General features: G+C 44.6%; 1 pseudogene; it reads left to right on the top strand.

The window, feature by feature from the left end:
• The first annotated feature begins 4,422 nt into the window (after window positions 1-4,422).
• Window positions 4,423-4,541, top strand: LOC136650338 (5S ribosomal RNA; annotated as a pseudogene).
• The last annotated feature ends 10,448 nt before the right edge of the window (window positions 4,542-14,989 follow it).

Raw genomic sequence — 14,989 nt, 5'->3', positions numbered from 1 at the left:
TCAGTATATAGTATTCACATGTGATTGGGCTATTATTAAACCAAGGTCTTTCAGGAAGGTAAATGGAAGTCAGAGATTCTGAGTTTAGAAAAGCTGAAAGTTATCCTGAGCAGAACACAAGATAATTATAATTATGAAAAATGGCTACTTAAAGTCAAGACAGCATCTTCTGATTCATGTCTTGTGCCATATCTTACAGTTCAATCACATGAAATCCAGACCAATTCCTTGTATGTGCTATATTCTTCCAAGAAAGTCTGGATTTATAAAATATCTTTAACACAACCCAAAATTCATCTCCCATGACACACTTTAGATTGGACAGTTCTAAAGTATCTAAAGTTTTAATGACATTCTAGAAGTTAGAAAGCAGAAAAATGAGTTTAAATAAAATTGCAGGTTCAATGTGAGGATTGTGGGCAAATGCAGGCACTACAAAATGTTTCATTCCCTCTCTTTTATATCATGGGAAAATACCTTCCTTATGTCTAGATATTTCTTCCCCAGGAAATGGTAATGTTTCAGTTGGATCACTCTTTATGGCATCCATTCAACCCTCTCAGGGAGGTCCAAGTTGGCAAGCCTGGGTAGACTTCAAATCTCTTAGCACATTTCCTCCATGACCAGGCCCCTCTAGGGCATGTTTGTATATTCTGTCTAGACTTATTTTCCCTCCTGGATTCTCAATTTAAATGTTAATAAGCTCTGTGACCTAGCAGAAATGTGGTTACCTCCAGTGCCTGAAGTCATTCATGAGTCCCTCAGTTCTTATTGGCCCAGGGCCTGGAGGTGGGGACATATTAGCTTATTACTATACAGGGGGAACCAATAGTTCAGTCTTCTTTTCTCCTCCTTCCCTTCAGCCAATGTCTGTGTAAGGGATACATGTTTTGGCTTGAACAGTTTCAAGTTGCAGATCATATAGAAGCCATGCCATCAATGCTCGTATTTTGGATTCTTTGAGATGGACTGAACAAAGGACGTCCAGAGCATATAAGACTGAACCCTGCTTGGTAATTCCACTTTAGCCCAGCAGTGAAGAAAAACATTTGCAGAAGAAATCCTTTACGTTGCTAACCTCTTTTATGCAATCTCTTTCTGTTTCTCTTCTTCAGCAAACCATTTCCTTCTGTTTCTCTTCTTCAACAGACCACTATTTTATTCAATAGCATCAGTTTTACACCCCCATTTTATGCTAAAGAAGGCTACATAAATTTGCTTGATTAAATGCTTTCTTGAAAAGGTCTTGTTCAAAGATTCCGTATTTATTTGAGTGGATTGGAATTGAGTGTTTTATTCCTGTGCAAATGCAAGCAGTAACAGGAGTAAAAGTAAAAAAAAAAAGAAGAAGAAGAAAAAAGAGGAAAAAACTAATTACATTTACACAGTTCCCATGGCAGTGGCTGGAAGGCGGTGATCCACATAGGCAAGGTTTTGGAATATTCTCCAACTATCATGTCCCAGGTGCCTTGCACAGCACAGATCATTAGTAAATACCTCAGGAAACTCATGGATTCCAAACTAACTCAAGGTCCAGTCGGGGAGAGAGGGCTCTGTAGGATACCCAAGAGAGGAATCAATACCTAAGTGAGGAACAAGGAATAACAATGATGGGAAGTTAGGGTAGATAGGGTAGGCAGAGCCTCACCTAACCCAGCAAGTTAAAAAAAAAACACAAAGGACCAAATTTTTAAAAATACCTTTTGCCTTCCCTAAGCTGCTCCTTTCTGCTCTATTCATAAAGCGACACACTCACACACAGAAGGAACAAGGAGAGCTGCCAAATAGCTCAATCACTACAGTGGTTTGCAAGGGACAAAATGTGCAGGGGCACCTGTGCAAGTAGAGCCACCAGGAAAGCTACCCCCATTTGCCCAGTAATAAAAAAGACAGCACCTGTGTCATCAGTCTCTGGGAAGGCAGCTGGAAGGGTTGCCTCCATTAGGTTAGACCAGGCCCGGGGGCCAGATACAGCCCATGGAGAGCCTTTATCTGGTCCACGACCAGCCTCTGATCCTCTGAGAGCCTCTGGCCAGTTGACCAAACACAACTAGCTTTGTGCTTGTAGGGTGGGGGAATGGGGGTCCATTTAAGTGTGTGCTTTATTTCTTGGGCTGTGTTCATGCTTGGGGAAGTCCTGGACATTTGAGCCCATTCATTTATTCATTCATCTAAGTTCCATCTCTAATGCATTTATTTAAATTTTATATTTAATTTTTTTCCGGCCCTCGCCACTGTGCCAGGTATTTGATGCAGCCCTTTGGCCGAAAAGTTTAGAGACCCTTGGGTTAGACTGTAATCATGGGTGTCTTCCAATCTAAAAAAAGCTTGGTGGCTGGCTAGCCAATCAAAAAATAGCAGGATGCGTGCATCAGCAAATTCTGGGGAGGCAGCAGGAAAAGTTGCTTCTCTTCTGTTAAAAATAAAAAAAACATGAAAAAGCAGGGAGCCTACGCAAACAACCACCTACGCAAACAACCACTCTGTATAGAGGCAGCTTATCAGTTGCTTCAGGGGGCCTGTGCTGTGCTCTTCCTAGTTACCACTGGGGGGAGAAGAGGTGAGTTTTAAAAAATATTTCCAGGTGAGGGGAGAGGGAGAGAGAGAGAGAGAGTTTGTTTGTTTGTTTGTTTCATTGACTGAGCTTATGGGGGAAGAGAGGAGGGGGAGAGCAAGTGTGCCTACCCAGGCCTGTATCTCACTGCATGTCACTGACCACTATTGCCTGTTTAAGAACCCTCACTTCCCACCCGTCCCAGTAAGCTGTTGGCAGAGATCTAAGACAAAGATTGTCAGAGACAGAGAAAGGCTCCAAGTTATGACTCTGCCACTTGGAGCTCCTGCTACTTCGCAGCTACGGGAACAACAGAGAAAGCCACAAGAACAGTCAAAGACGGTACAGAGTTTGACGCTATAGAATGCTTTTCTAGTCCGATGAACTCAGCCGCTTACTGAACAGCTTCCATGTGACTTGGGAGCTGTCCAAGGTCCTGCTGAGACTGATGCAGTGTTGGCTGCCAGAACCATCACTTTTATGCTATGTGCTTTTTGCTGCTGGACAGTTCATGCCCCTGGCCTGTTTATTCCAGGCATTATTTGATGCTCCACTGACATTGTTCTGGCCAAGGTGTGAACCTGAATAAGATATTATGGTGACATTAGGGAAGGGCTTACACATTTGTTTCATGTTAAGGGATAATAAATATATAAGCTTGGACAGGGAGAATAGGAAAGGGGTGTCATGTTCCCAGCCTCAATAAGCAGTCAGGACTCTGACATGGTGGAGAAAAGCCAGCAGAGAGTGCTGAACTCAAACTTCATGACTGAGCCTGACAACCAGGAACCCTGGAGTCTGAGACCTCTGAACAAGAATCCCTAGAGACAACAATTCCATATGCATTAATGCGACACCTTCAGTGGTCATGATGCCTTTCAGAATAGCACATTGGTTGGCAACCTTCAGTCTCGAAAGACTATGGTATAAGCCTACAGCACCCGGTATTCCCAGGCGGTCTCCCATCCAAGTACTAACCAGGCCTGACCCTGCTTAGCTTCCAAGATTCAGAATAGCATAGCCAGTGGTTCTCACACATTTAGCACCGGGCCCCACTTTTTAGAATGAGAATCTGTCAGGGCCCACCAGAAGTGGTGTCATGACTGGAAGTGACACCATCAAGCAGGAAAATTTTTAACAATCCTAGGCTACAATCCTACCCACACTTACCCAGGAGTAAGTCCCATTTACTATCATTGTTAAAAGCATATACAGAGTACCTGTTAAAAGTAAAGATCTGTAACGTCCCCAAATGCAGTCACATACTGTGGTAGAATCGTCTAATATATTAAAAATAAAATGATGAAATGAATGGGGACCCACCTGAAATTGGCTTGTGACCCACCTAGTGGGTCCCAACCCTCAGTTTGAGAAACACTGGCATAGGCAATATTGATGGATCAGTGCTCCCAAGGAACTTACAAATTAAAATAGCCAGTAGAGAAGCAACAGATGGGGGGGGGGGGAATGGCAAATGCTATTATTTTGGCAAATTATCAGTATTCAGGGCTATCAACTAACTGGTAAAGGGTTTAGGTCTCCAGAGCCCTTTATACACCTAGAAGGAGTCTGGTGTGTGTGCAGAGTGCTGGGGAGCTCCAGAACACTGGCGCATGCATGGAGTGACACCGTGCGGAGCCCAATTGTGAATACCGGCAAAGAGAAAGGAGAAGAACGAGGAAAGCAAACCACACCTGGGCAGGGGGCAAATGGCAGCCCATTACTGTATGGTGTGCTTGTGGAGCCCCTGAAGGGGTCTCAGGGAGCCCCAGGTCTCCTAGGAGCACACTTTGAGAAATGCGAGGGTAGACATTTACTTTCCATGCCATGGAGAAACACTGTGTTGTTCAGTAATTTCTGCCTTTTTTTCCTGGAAAGCTCTTACCCTGCACATGCCCAATCTCGTCTGTTCTTGGAAGCTAAGCAGGGTCAGGCCTGGTTAGTACTTGGATGGGAGACCGCCTGGGAATACTGGGTGCTGTAGGCTTATACCATAGTCTTTCGAGACTGAAGGTTGCCAACCACCTCTGGGTCCTTGATCCACAACCTCACACACTTAACACTGTTCTAATTCTAGTCCTTATCTTCAAATAAGAGATATTGCTTGCTTAGTACCCTTACCTGTGAAAACAGCCAAAGAGAATCTGTTTATTGCACAGCTGCCCCCCCTCCCATGCCTAAGCAGCAAAGATGTGTTTGTAGGGCAAAAGGCATATGGGTTGCATGGCCAGAAGTTTTGGGTTATACAGCTCTAGGAAGTATAAACGCTTTTTTAGTTGCAAACCAATACATTTCTACTTTTGTAGCAAGTAATTAGGATCCACGTAGTATCTAATTAGTATACTGGGAGGAGGAGACTGCATCACCATCAGATCTGTCCCATTGCTGCCTCTGCCAAATCGAAGCAGAAGAGGTAGGGAGGAACTAGAGGTGGCAACCAGATGGTGGCAGAATATTGGTAGCTCTTTCCCTTGAGCTGGGCCAGCACTCAGATGCTTGGGCAACAGCTAAGAAACAACTTCCTTTTTTTATTTTTAAATAAAGGATGTGGTGTTATAGAATTTAACCACTAGGTAGCAGCAGAACATCAACTGCCAATATTTGAACAGTGTTGAAGTATTTGCATCTTGTACAACTGTAATGAACTCTTGAGGTCTTATGGAAGGAAGACAAATAGAAACACTATGAGCTTTGGCTTGTGCAACAGCTGCAGCTGTACTTGTGTCAATTAGATCTGGCAACAGTGGTTGATGCCTTGGTGACATCTTATTTAGACTATTGTAATGCAATCTACATGGGGCTGCCCCTGAAGACAGTCCAGAAATTACAATTAATACAGAATGCAGCAGCCTGTGTGGTCGAAAGGGCTCAACAGTCTAACTCGGGCTGCAATCCTATCCACACTTACCTGGGAGTAAGCCCCATTGACTATAATGGGACTTACTTGCTAAGTAGACATGCATAGGCTTGGGATCTCAGTTGAGCCACTGCTCCATTGGCTATGCTGGCTGTCCATTTGTTTCCAGGCCCAATCCAAGAGGCTGGTACAAACCTTTAAAGCCCTATACATCCTGGGACCATGGAATCTGATGGATCGCCTACTTCCATATAATCCTGCCTACTCTCTAAGACCATCGGAGAGAGCCCTGTTGAGAGTGCCACTGCTGGGAGAAGTGAGGGGTGTGGTGGCAAGGAACAGGGTCTTCTCACGGATGGCACCACTTTTATGGAACTCACTACCAGTACGTCTAAATTCTGCCATCAATAGAAGTTTTCTGGTGAGACCTAAAAACATTTTTATTCACATTAGCTTTTAGGGTGGGAAAGGGTGAAACACTCCTGGTTGTCTTTTATGTAGCCTGTTCTTATTGTGTATTCACATGTTTTAGCTTGTTGGGTATTGCTTCTTCACTTGTCCCAATCTGTGACTTTTTAGAATTATTATACTATTGCTAGTGGCAGTCCTGGTGGTTTTCCCACCAGGGGCTACAACCCAATTCACCTCCCCCCCTGACCTGGAAGTAATTGTGGTGATGTAATCATCACCGCAATTACTTCTGTGCTGCTGCCTCCTCCTTTCCCCATTCAAAAAAGGAGGGGCAGGGAGGAGGCAGCCCAGGCTCTGATGGAGCCTTTCCTGCCACTGCTAGTGTTGCACAAGGCTCGACTTGAACTTCTTTGCACTGCTGGAAGGCGCCCAGGAGGCAAGCACCACCCACCTCCTGGAAGTGGTGCTTGCCTCCTGGGTGCAGCTTCTTGCGGTGCAAAAAGGTTCCAGTGGAGCCTTTCGTGCCACTGCTCCTACAGAGCTTGAAGCAGCGCATGCCTCCTCCAAAATTGGAGGAGAAGTGTGCTACTTCTAGCCAGCTCCCTGGCCATTGTGGGGGCCTCTCTCTTCTCCTCCCCTTTCTTTAAAGGGGAAGAGAGGAGAGTTGCCCTCAGATGTGGTTGGGAACTGCAATAGAGTGGCTGCAGGAGCTCAGCCACTCTAGGCATGGTTCCCTGCTGATCTGAGGGCCACCCTCTTCTCCTCCCCTTTACAGAAAGAGGAGGAGAAGAGGGTGGCCCTCAGTTTGGTGCAGAATTGCACTGACAGTGGCTGAGCTCCAGAAGCCATTGTCAGCATGTTTCCGATCGCAAAAAAATCTGGTGGCAGGGGAGCAAGTCACTGCTCCATTCCCCTTAGCACCAAGCACCTGGTGCCCAGGGCTTTTTCATTCCTTGTGCCCTGCCAGTATGCCACTTACTGTTGTGCTGGTTTTATTATCTAGATCAGTGGTTCTCATACTTCAGCAGAGCGGGTGGGAGCAAGCAGAAAAAGCATTGATGGATCTGAAGAGTAGAAGAAAGAGGTGTGTGATACTGAGCTTTGTCTCCTTCTCCTTCTTGCCTGCCTGACCTCCTTGCTAGGCAGCAAAAAAAGAGAAGGCAGAGGTGAACTGATCTTGTTCTGATCGCACATGGAAGGAAGTGATCAGAACAAGAGTGCCTAGCTGCTCCCCCAATTTGCAGCTTGCAGTGGCTGCTTCAGTCATCTCTGTGGCTAGGCTGGAGTGACTCTGAACGCAGACAGTCCATTCTGATGATGGGCACCAATGCTTGGCAGGAATGTGGACCTGGATTGCCATGTATGTTTGCTAGCTCATTGGATTAGGCTCTGAAAAGGCCAGCAGAAAGATGGAATCATGTTTGTCAGAATCTGTGTGATGAGCAATATTTGCAGGACTGTTAGGACCCTCTGTTGTATCCAGTGTGAGACCCACTGCCATGAAAACTGCCTGTATTACTTCTGTTCCTACAAAGTCCCTGTTGAATCCAGCCCTCCTGCTCCTCTTGGCATTTGAGGGGAATGGAGACACCAGTATGAGTGTGGGTGGTATTCCCACTATAGGAGTGTCATGTCTCTTGCCCAGTGGCTTTACCAAATCCTTGAGCCAGCTCTTCCAATTCTGCAAGTCCACATCCTCGAGTTCCACCCAAAGCTTACCCAACTTCAGCTCTATGCGCCAATAAAATAACTATATTTTTCTGCACTTTGCCAATAGTTGCAAATTTCACACCATAACAAAAAGACTGAAGAGGACAGAATTTCCTCACTCTTGTTTGGTTGGAACATCTGTATCAACTTCTTGTTTCTGTAAGACTCTCAAAGTGATTAAAGGTTTATTATCCATATCCAGCTTTTGTTCTATCATGAAACTCAAGACAGCACATATGGGGTTTGAAGACAGTCTCTCATCCAGGGTTTAACCAGATCCAGACAGTTAGGTTTAAGCATCAGGTGCTTCATAAACTGGTGTCGCTAGGGAGGTGCAGGCCACACCAGGTGATGCGCCTGGGGGGTGATGCGACACCGGGGGAGGACGCGCTAACTTTGTGGCTTTCAGAGCTACTCCATCATGCCATACACTTTTGGCTGCGGAATGTCCAGCAGAGCGCAATGCAAAAACAGAATTGAAATAGCTCCTTTACTTCAAAAGTTATGGCCAAAAAACCGGAAAGAAAAAATGAATGGATCCCTATGGAAAGTGAAAGTGAGCCGTATGGCGCCTTTGCTCACGAGTAGGTGAACTTGCCTTCATCCCTCGGAAAGGGCAGGCTGAGAGGAATCCAACAACACCAGAATGGTCCTCATCCAATGAATGCAGCCCCCAAAAACACCTGAGAAGGAGGTCTCTGCCTCCCAGCTGCCCTATTGAGCTCTATGGAAAGCAAAGTAGCCTCACAGTCACATTTACTCGTGAGTAGACAAACAAGCCTTGGCTGGTGGTCAGGCCAGGCAAAGGGGAATGTGAGGACACCAGAATGGTCCCAATTTGATGGAACTGGAGCAACAAATGCTCCAGAAGGCAGCCCCCCCCTAAAAAGGACCAAAAAGAGGCTTCAACTGGTAAGGGGAAGTTTTCTATTTTGCACTTGCAAAGCCAGGAGGGTCTTTGTATTGATATGCCTGAAACAGAAGAACTTTAAACTTGGCACTGGGGAGGGCTGGAAATCTCACTGATTCTTTTTGGTGAGGCAGACTACAGAGTAAGCTCCTTTGACCACTATGGGACTTACTTCTGAGTAGACATGCATAGGAGTGGGCTCACAGGCTGCAATCCTACCCACACTTTCCTGAGAGTAAGCCCCATTGACTACAATAGGACTTACTTCAGAGTAGATTCACTTGGTGGAACAGGACTGGCTCCCCCTTATTTAATTATTTCTTTTATTTTAATTTAATTATTTATAATTATTTATTTGAATTTGCTTGATGATGTCACTTCTGGCCAAAAATAAATAATATTTATAATATTATTTACATAATTATATAATTATTTATATAATAAATATATAATTTATAATTATTATGATGGCACTTCTGGCCAAAAATAAATAATATTTATAATTATTTATTTGAATTTGCTTGATGATGTCACTTCTGGTCACTTCCAGTGGGTCCTGGACAGATTGTCATTCTAAAAAGTGGATCCCAGTGCTAAAAGTTTGAGAACTGCTGCAATAAGGTGTTAGTAAGTTGACATGGTGTGTGTGTGTGTATGTCTACAAGTTTTCAAAATCACTAAAATCAGAATTTGGAGGAATAATTCCATCATGTTATATGTCAAACAATGTGTAATTTCATGCAGAATGCAATGAAACAAACCACATTGAGATATCTGTGTTCTAACAAAAAGTACAGCCAAAAAACCAGTGGGGGCGGGGCGATGTTACATCACCACGCCCACCACTTGGGGGTATTGCCCCGCCCACTGCATGGGGTGATACGCAGGCCTCCTGCACCGGGTGACGCGAATCTTAGTGACTCCACTGGCCTCATATAAAGCAGTCTTAGGACCTGGATTTCAACCTTGGCACTAGCAGGCGCACACCTGCCTCACTTCCATCAAAGTTGATGCATTTTGTGCTTTCAGACCATGCCCTGGGCTGACTAGCTACCTATCTTTCAATCCATTTAATGGATTGATTAATCATCTTCTGATTCACTTTTTGCAAAGCCACAATAATGCACTTGGAATCAAGCAAGTCACTTCTATTAATGATTTTGTGACACAGCACACTCTTGGCATTAAAATAAAAAAAGCAAAGTGATCAGTTCCAGCCCTCAATACTCCCATATTAATTACCTCAAACCTGAATTTCTAAATAACAAAAACAGTGTATTTTTCTGAATCTAGAAGCCAAGTTCTGACCATGTCTAGATTTTTTTTTTTTAAATCAGTCTTTCCCCTGGAAACATTACAGTACTGATTATTGTCTGTTGGTGGCAGAAACTTGCTGCAATAATGATTTTGGAAAGCTGTGATGGAAAAGCCCTTTTGGTCACCATTTTGATACAGTAGCTATAAGGAAAATAACACTGACCTCAAGATTTCCATGAAAGCAGGGTGAGAAAATTATACTGAAGGAAGGAGAAAAAGGTGTACAACAAGATTCTGTCTGATGGAACTTATCACTTATAAATATCTAGTACAGTAATTAGTGATAGTTAAGGAAATTACTGTTCTGCTAAGATGCAGTAGCTTTTTCTGATCTCATCTGCCTTCAGAAATGAATATCAAGGCTAAGCTGAGAACTTTCAGCTACACCTTGGAGTGGAGTAAGATGAAGTGGATGGAAAGGAAGAGTAAAACTGCCCCAGCTCACTTTTTTTCCACTGCAGCTCCCCTGGCTACCTCACTACTGTCATTTTTGTTTCTCAGCAACCCCCAGGGAATGGTATTATGTGAAGATGTTGCATTGTTCTTTGGGGACTGGGTGACCAGACACCTTCTTTTTCCAGGACATGTCCTCTTTTTTAGCCTTGAATCCTAGTAAAGAACTTAAGGGCACAAACCTAACATTAACTTGGGCCGGCCCAAGTCACTTGAGCTGGCCCGGGAAGGTCACAAACGTACCGTAAAGCATGTTTGCACCTTCTGATGAGGAAGTCGCGTCAGCACATCTAGATGTGCTGATGCACGGAGGCTGACATAAGCCTCTGTGCCGGCTTCTGAGCAGCCGCTTGTGTCGGTGCGCTTGTGCCGACACAAGCGGCAAAGGTAGGCGTGGGGGGCAGGGAGGAGGAGGGAGAGAGGTGTTCCTGGGCGGGAGGAGGGAAGGCGATGGGTGGCCCCGGGGCAGGCACACAGGCAGCCGGAGGCGGGGCTGGGATTCAGCAGTTCTGCTGGATCCCAACCCCCGTCCCCGCAGAAAATGGAGCGGCTTCAAGCAGCTCCGCTCTCCTCGGACTTGCGCTACCTCCACAGGTGGCGCAGGTCCAAGGAGATCCATTGGGGCCAGCAGTCCTTACCCAGGGGTAAGGGGAAGAGTTTCCTCTTGCCTCTGGTTGAGCCGCTGCTGCCCACAAACCTTTGTTGGACGCAGCGCAAGCCTCTTGGCTTACCTGTTCCAGTGCAGGTTTGGATTGCGCCCTAAATGTCCTCTTTTTCCCTGTGAGTGGGCCCCTGCAAGCAGTGCATAGCCTTCTTGTAATTAATAAATTATATGTAATAAATTATACATAATACAGTTTAAATTTAAAACTATAAGTAATACTGTGTTTAAATTAATCACGTGAAATCAATATACAAGTGTTTTTAGCTTTTATTTTGTCATTTCCTACATTTTTCTTGGATGTCCTACATTTTGTGATGCCTTGTCCTCTTTTGCGGTTATGACATCTGGTCACCCTGCTTGAGGATATCTGGGAAATAAAAGTGATAGCTGCTACCAGGAAGTGCATCCCTACTGCCTTAAAAACTGCTGAAACTCCTCCATTGTTCCACCTGTGAAGGGAGTGACACAACTGGAAGCGCCATTTAGCTCACTCCTACCTAAACCCACACTTCAAAGGCCTATTTCAAAGCTCACTTGTTTAGTGGTGGGTCCACATTCAGTGGTTTTGCTCAGCTCCAGCTGTTATACCTGACACCAAGGAAAACTCTCACTCTCATGAGTTGGAATGAAAACAGGTGGTTTTAGTGTGTGTGTGTGTGTGTGTGTGTGTGTGTGTGTGTGTGTGTGTGAGGGAGGGAGGGAAGGGGAGAGGGGTATATATGTTCATCTGATGCATCCTGCTTTCTTGTTTCAATCTGAGTATTGTGTTTGTCAGCATTAAGTGGCCCCAGCCATGTGTAAAGGCCAAGCTAAAAGCCCCTCTTGCCCCCTACCTAAAAAAGAAGTTACTTCAAACTGAATGAAATAATATAGCCAGGTGGATATTTATGAAGAGCATCTTCCAGGCCAGTGATTCCCCAAACGTTTTCAACTGGCAGCTCCCTTGACCTACTGGGCCATTGGCCCTGGCTCCCCATTAGGGCTACATACATTCTGTATACATTGGATAAGGTGGTGGGCTTTTTGAGAGGATTCCATGGCTGCCCTGGCTGGTTTCTGCAGCTCCCTGGGGAGCCACGGCTCACAGTTTGGGAACCACTGCTTTAGGTGCCAGGTATGTAAGAATAGTGGCAACTCATCAGAATAGCAAGATCTCATTTAGGAGATTCACTGCCCACAAGTAATGGCTGCACCCTCTAATCCTCTTACAATTGTGTGTAATTTTTAATGAAACTGGCTCAGTTGTGCTTGTTTGAAAAGCCCAAGAAGGCAGCAGCGATACAAAGAATATAGGAGGGACTCAAGAGGAAGTAAGAGTATCTAAGAATGCTGGGCCCATCCATTTTCACTTAGAATTGCAACCATGTACCTTTAACAGAAATGTGAAAGAGGGAGTACAACTCAAATTCCTTTAAAGGTCATATGTCAAAAAATATTTACATCCTACTATTTTGCCATACTGCAGCACAAGGTGGTGTCTGTAGGGCTCCCAGGCAGTTTTTGATCCAGGCACTGAAGGGACACTGCCCTACTTAGCTTCAGTCAGGTTGCTGTGAAATGTACTTTCAGGTCACACGTCACTATCTAGCTCAGTGGTGTCAAACAAAAGGCCGGGGGGGGGGCAGACGCAGCCCGTGGAAGCTTTTTATCCGGCCCCTCAGGCTCTCAGCTACTGAGCAGTGCTGAGGTGTTACTGCTATAAGGACAGCCCACATGAAAATTGGGCTCTCCCATAGCTTGAAATTTGATCAAGATTTCTGTATTTTCTCTTCTGTCATTTGCAGATGATGAGCTCCTAAGTGAAAAAGTGCTTATTTTTGGTTATGACCTGTTTAATGACATCATTTCCTGCCTCATGACATCACTTCCGGCCCTCAGCAGGCACCATGAATGCTGTTTGGCCCTTGGTTTGAAACGAGTTTGACGCATCTGATCTAGTCAGGTAGACTTCAAGAGGCCTCACTTTAGATACCTCACTGCAAAGTGTGTTGCAGCTCTCCACCCCACCCCTCTGTGAAATGGGAGTCAACTGGGTGTTTGAACTTCAAACAGAGATTTCTGACCTGAACATGCACACTACCTTTAATTTCCATATCTCCTTGTTTAAGGCACCTGCTATATTACCATATATTGTGCATCTCTCTCCATCCCCATGAAAACAGGTGTGGGAGTTGAACATGTTCAAACAGAAGATGCTATAGCACATTTGCAGATACAAAGAACAAGCTCCATTGTGGTCCCTTTCTACTCAAGGAGGATCTCACATTCCCATCTATTTTACAGTTTTCTTGCCCTAACTCCTTGAAAACAGGTGCAGCAGGGGTGCTGAGGTTTGAAACAAAGAAATTATAACCTGGATCTTCTTACAGGTCTGACACTGTAAGGAGTCCATATAAGGAGGACCTTATGCGCTGGAAGTGTTCCAACATTTTTTGGAAACCATCTGAAAGCCATATTTTAAAACAAAACATATTAACCAACCATCCACTTTTACTGGATGACATGTGATACCTTAAGGATTGGAACATGGTCCAGAAAGCTAAAAGGACATGAGGGGCAAATGAAAAAAAGAATCATTAGTAGGAAAGAAAATGTGATCTGACAAAAACATAAAGGACTCTGTTATGAATGCTTTTGCTTAGTCACAATCAAAATAAGGATGACCTTGGAGTGCCTTTGCTCAGTGCTGTCTCTTGCACCAGGGAACCGAATCTTAGCTGCAGTCAGTGCTATTAAGCCTGGCAGATGCGAGTCTCTGGGACCTGCATTTCTTTGACAATCAGGGATGTTCAATCTCAGATAAATTGAACAAATCCAGAAAAGGCAGCAAATCTGGGAGGAATGGCACAGAAAGCAATGAGGTGGAAAGGCTGGGATTGAAGAAAGCCTTCCTGGGAACAAAATGCTGTCATCATTTCAAAGCATGTTCCTTATTTTCTATCTTGTAAAAATCCATGTTCTTAAGGAGAAGTGGCAGTCGGCTGGAAAAAACTTTGATTGAAATTGCAGAGTCAAATGGTTTCCACTGAGTGTACACGAGTCAGGGCACACGTGGAAAGGAGATGCCTGCGTGCAACGCTAGCACATCATTCACAACTCTGAAATACAATGCTGGAAATGTTCTGCCAAATCTAAGCAGTATTGTTTGGAAGTAAGATGCGCCCATTATGTTTCATGGGGTTCTCAAGTCAGAGACTAAGGGACAGGCCTATATAATGGATATGCCTACAACCAAAAAGAGGATACATAGCTGTCCAAGTCCTTCATAAAAAGTGTATCTCCAAGGAGAAACTCACAAGAATATAATAAAAAAGTAAACTCATCTTAAAGCTATGACCACATGCCTGATGTCAACAGAAGCACCTGGGATTCCATGGACTGCGTACAATAGAGGGGCTGCTTCTGTAAAGTGGCATCTATGTCATCAGCTAGGCTTGAGCCTACATACAGCTAGCTCCTCCTCTTCCCCCCCCCAGAAGATGCTAGAACCTTGAACTATATATCACCACCTGCCAGGGACCCTGAAGATTATAGAGGTAGATTATTAAATCTATGGACTACAGATTTACTACTATATAGTAGAGGAGCTGCTTCTGAGGGCTGAATCCATCTTCAGTCAAACTCCCATAAACACCTCTAATAGCATCCTTTTTAATTATTACTTAAATTGAAGCTCTTTTGGGAACCCATGCAGGATGAAAAGATGTTAAAAAAATGAAGTATCTAGTCTAATGGTTAAAAAGCTGGATTAGAGATCAGCAATGGATGGTCCATGGTACAATCAGGCTCTTGAGAAACATCATCTGTTGTCCAGAAGCAGGAAGGATGTGTTGGAGGAAATTAAAAATAGTTTCCTCTTTGGGGGGGGGGAAGCAAAGTAGCTTAAGCAGCTGACCCCCCCTTTGGGCATCACCCCAGGGAACCTCCCTCACCCAGCTGACTGCTAATCAATAAAAAAGACAAAGAGGCAATGGCTTGTTAAAGTTGCAAAAAAGAAGTTATTTACTTACAGTTCCATTGAGTGTATATTTACAGCATCTGATTAGGATCAGAGGTTCAGCTAACACTTAAGAGACAGCAAGGCCCTGGAGCTGCCTCGCCCTGCATGCCTTG

The sequence above is a fragment of the Tiliqua scincoides genome, chromosome 4 (assembly GCF_035046505.1).
Source record: "Tiliqua scincoides isolate rTilSci1 chromosome 4, rTilSci1.hap2, whole genome shotgun sequence".
In the NCBI taxonomy this organism is placed as follows: Eukaryota; Metazoa; Chordata; class Lepidosauria; order Squamata; family Scincidae; genus Tiliqua; species Tiliqua scincoides.
This window is presented reverse-complemented; position numbering and strand designations above follow the sequence as displayed.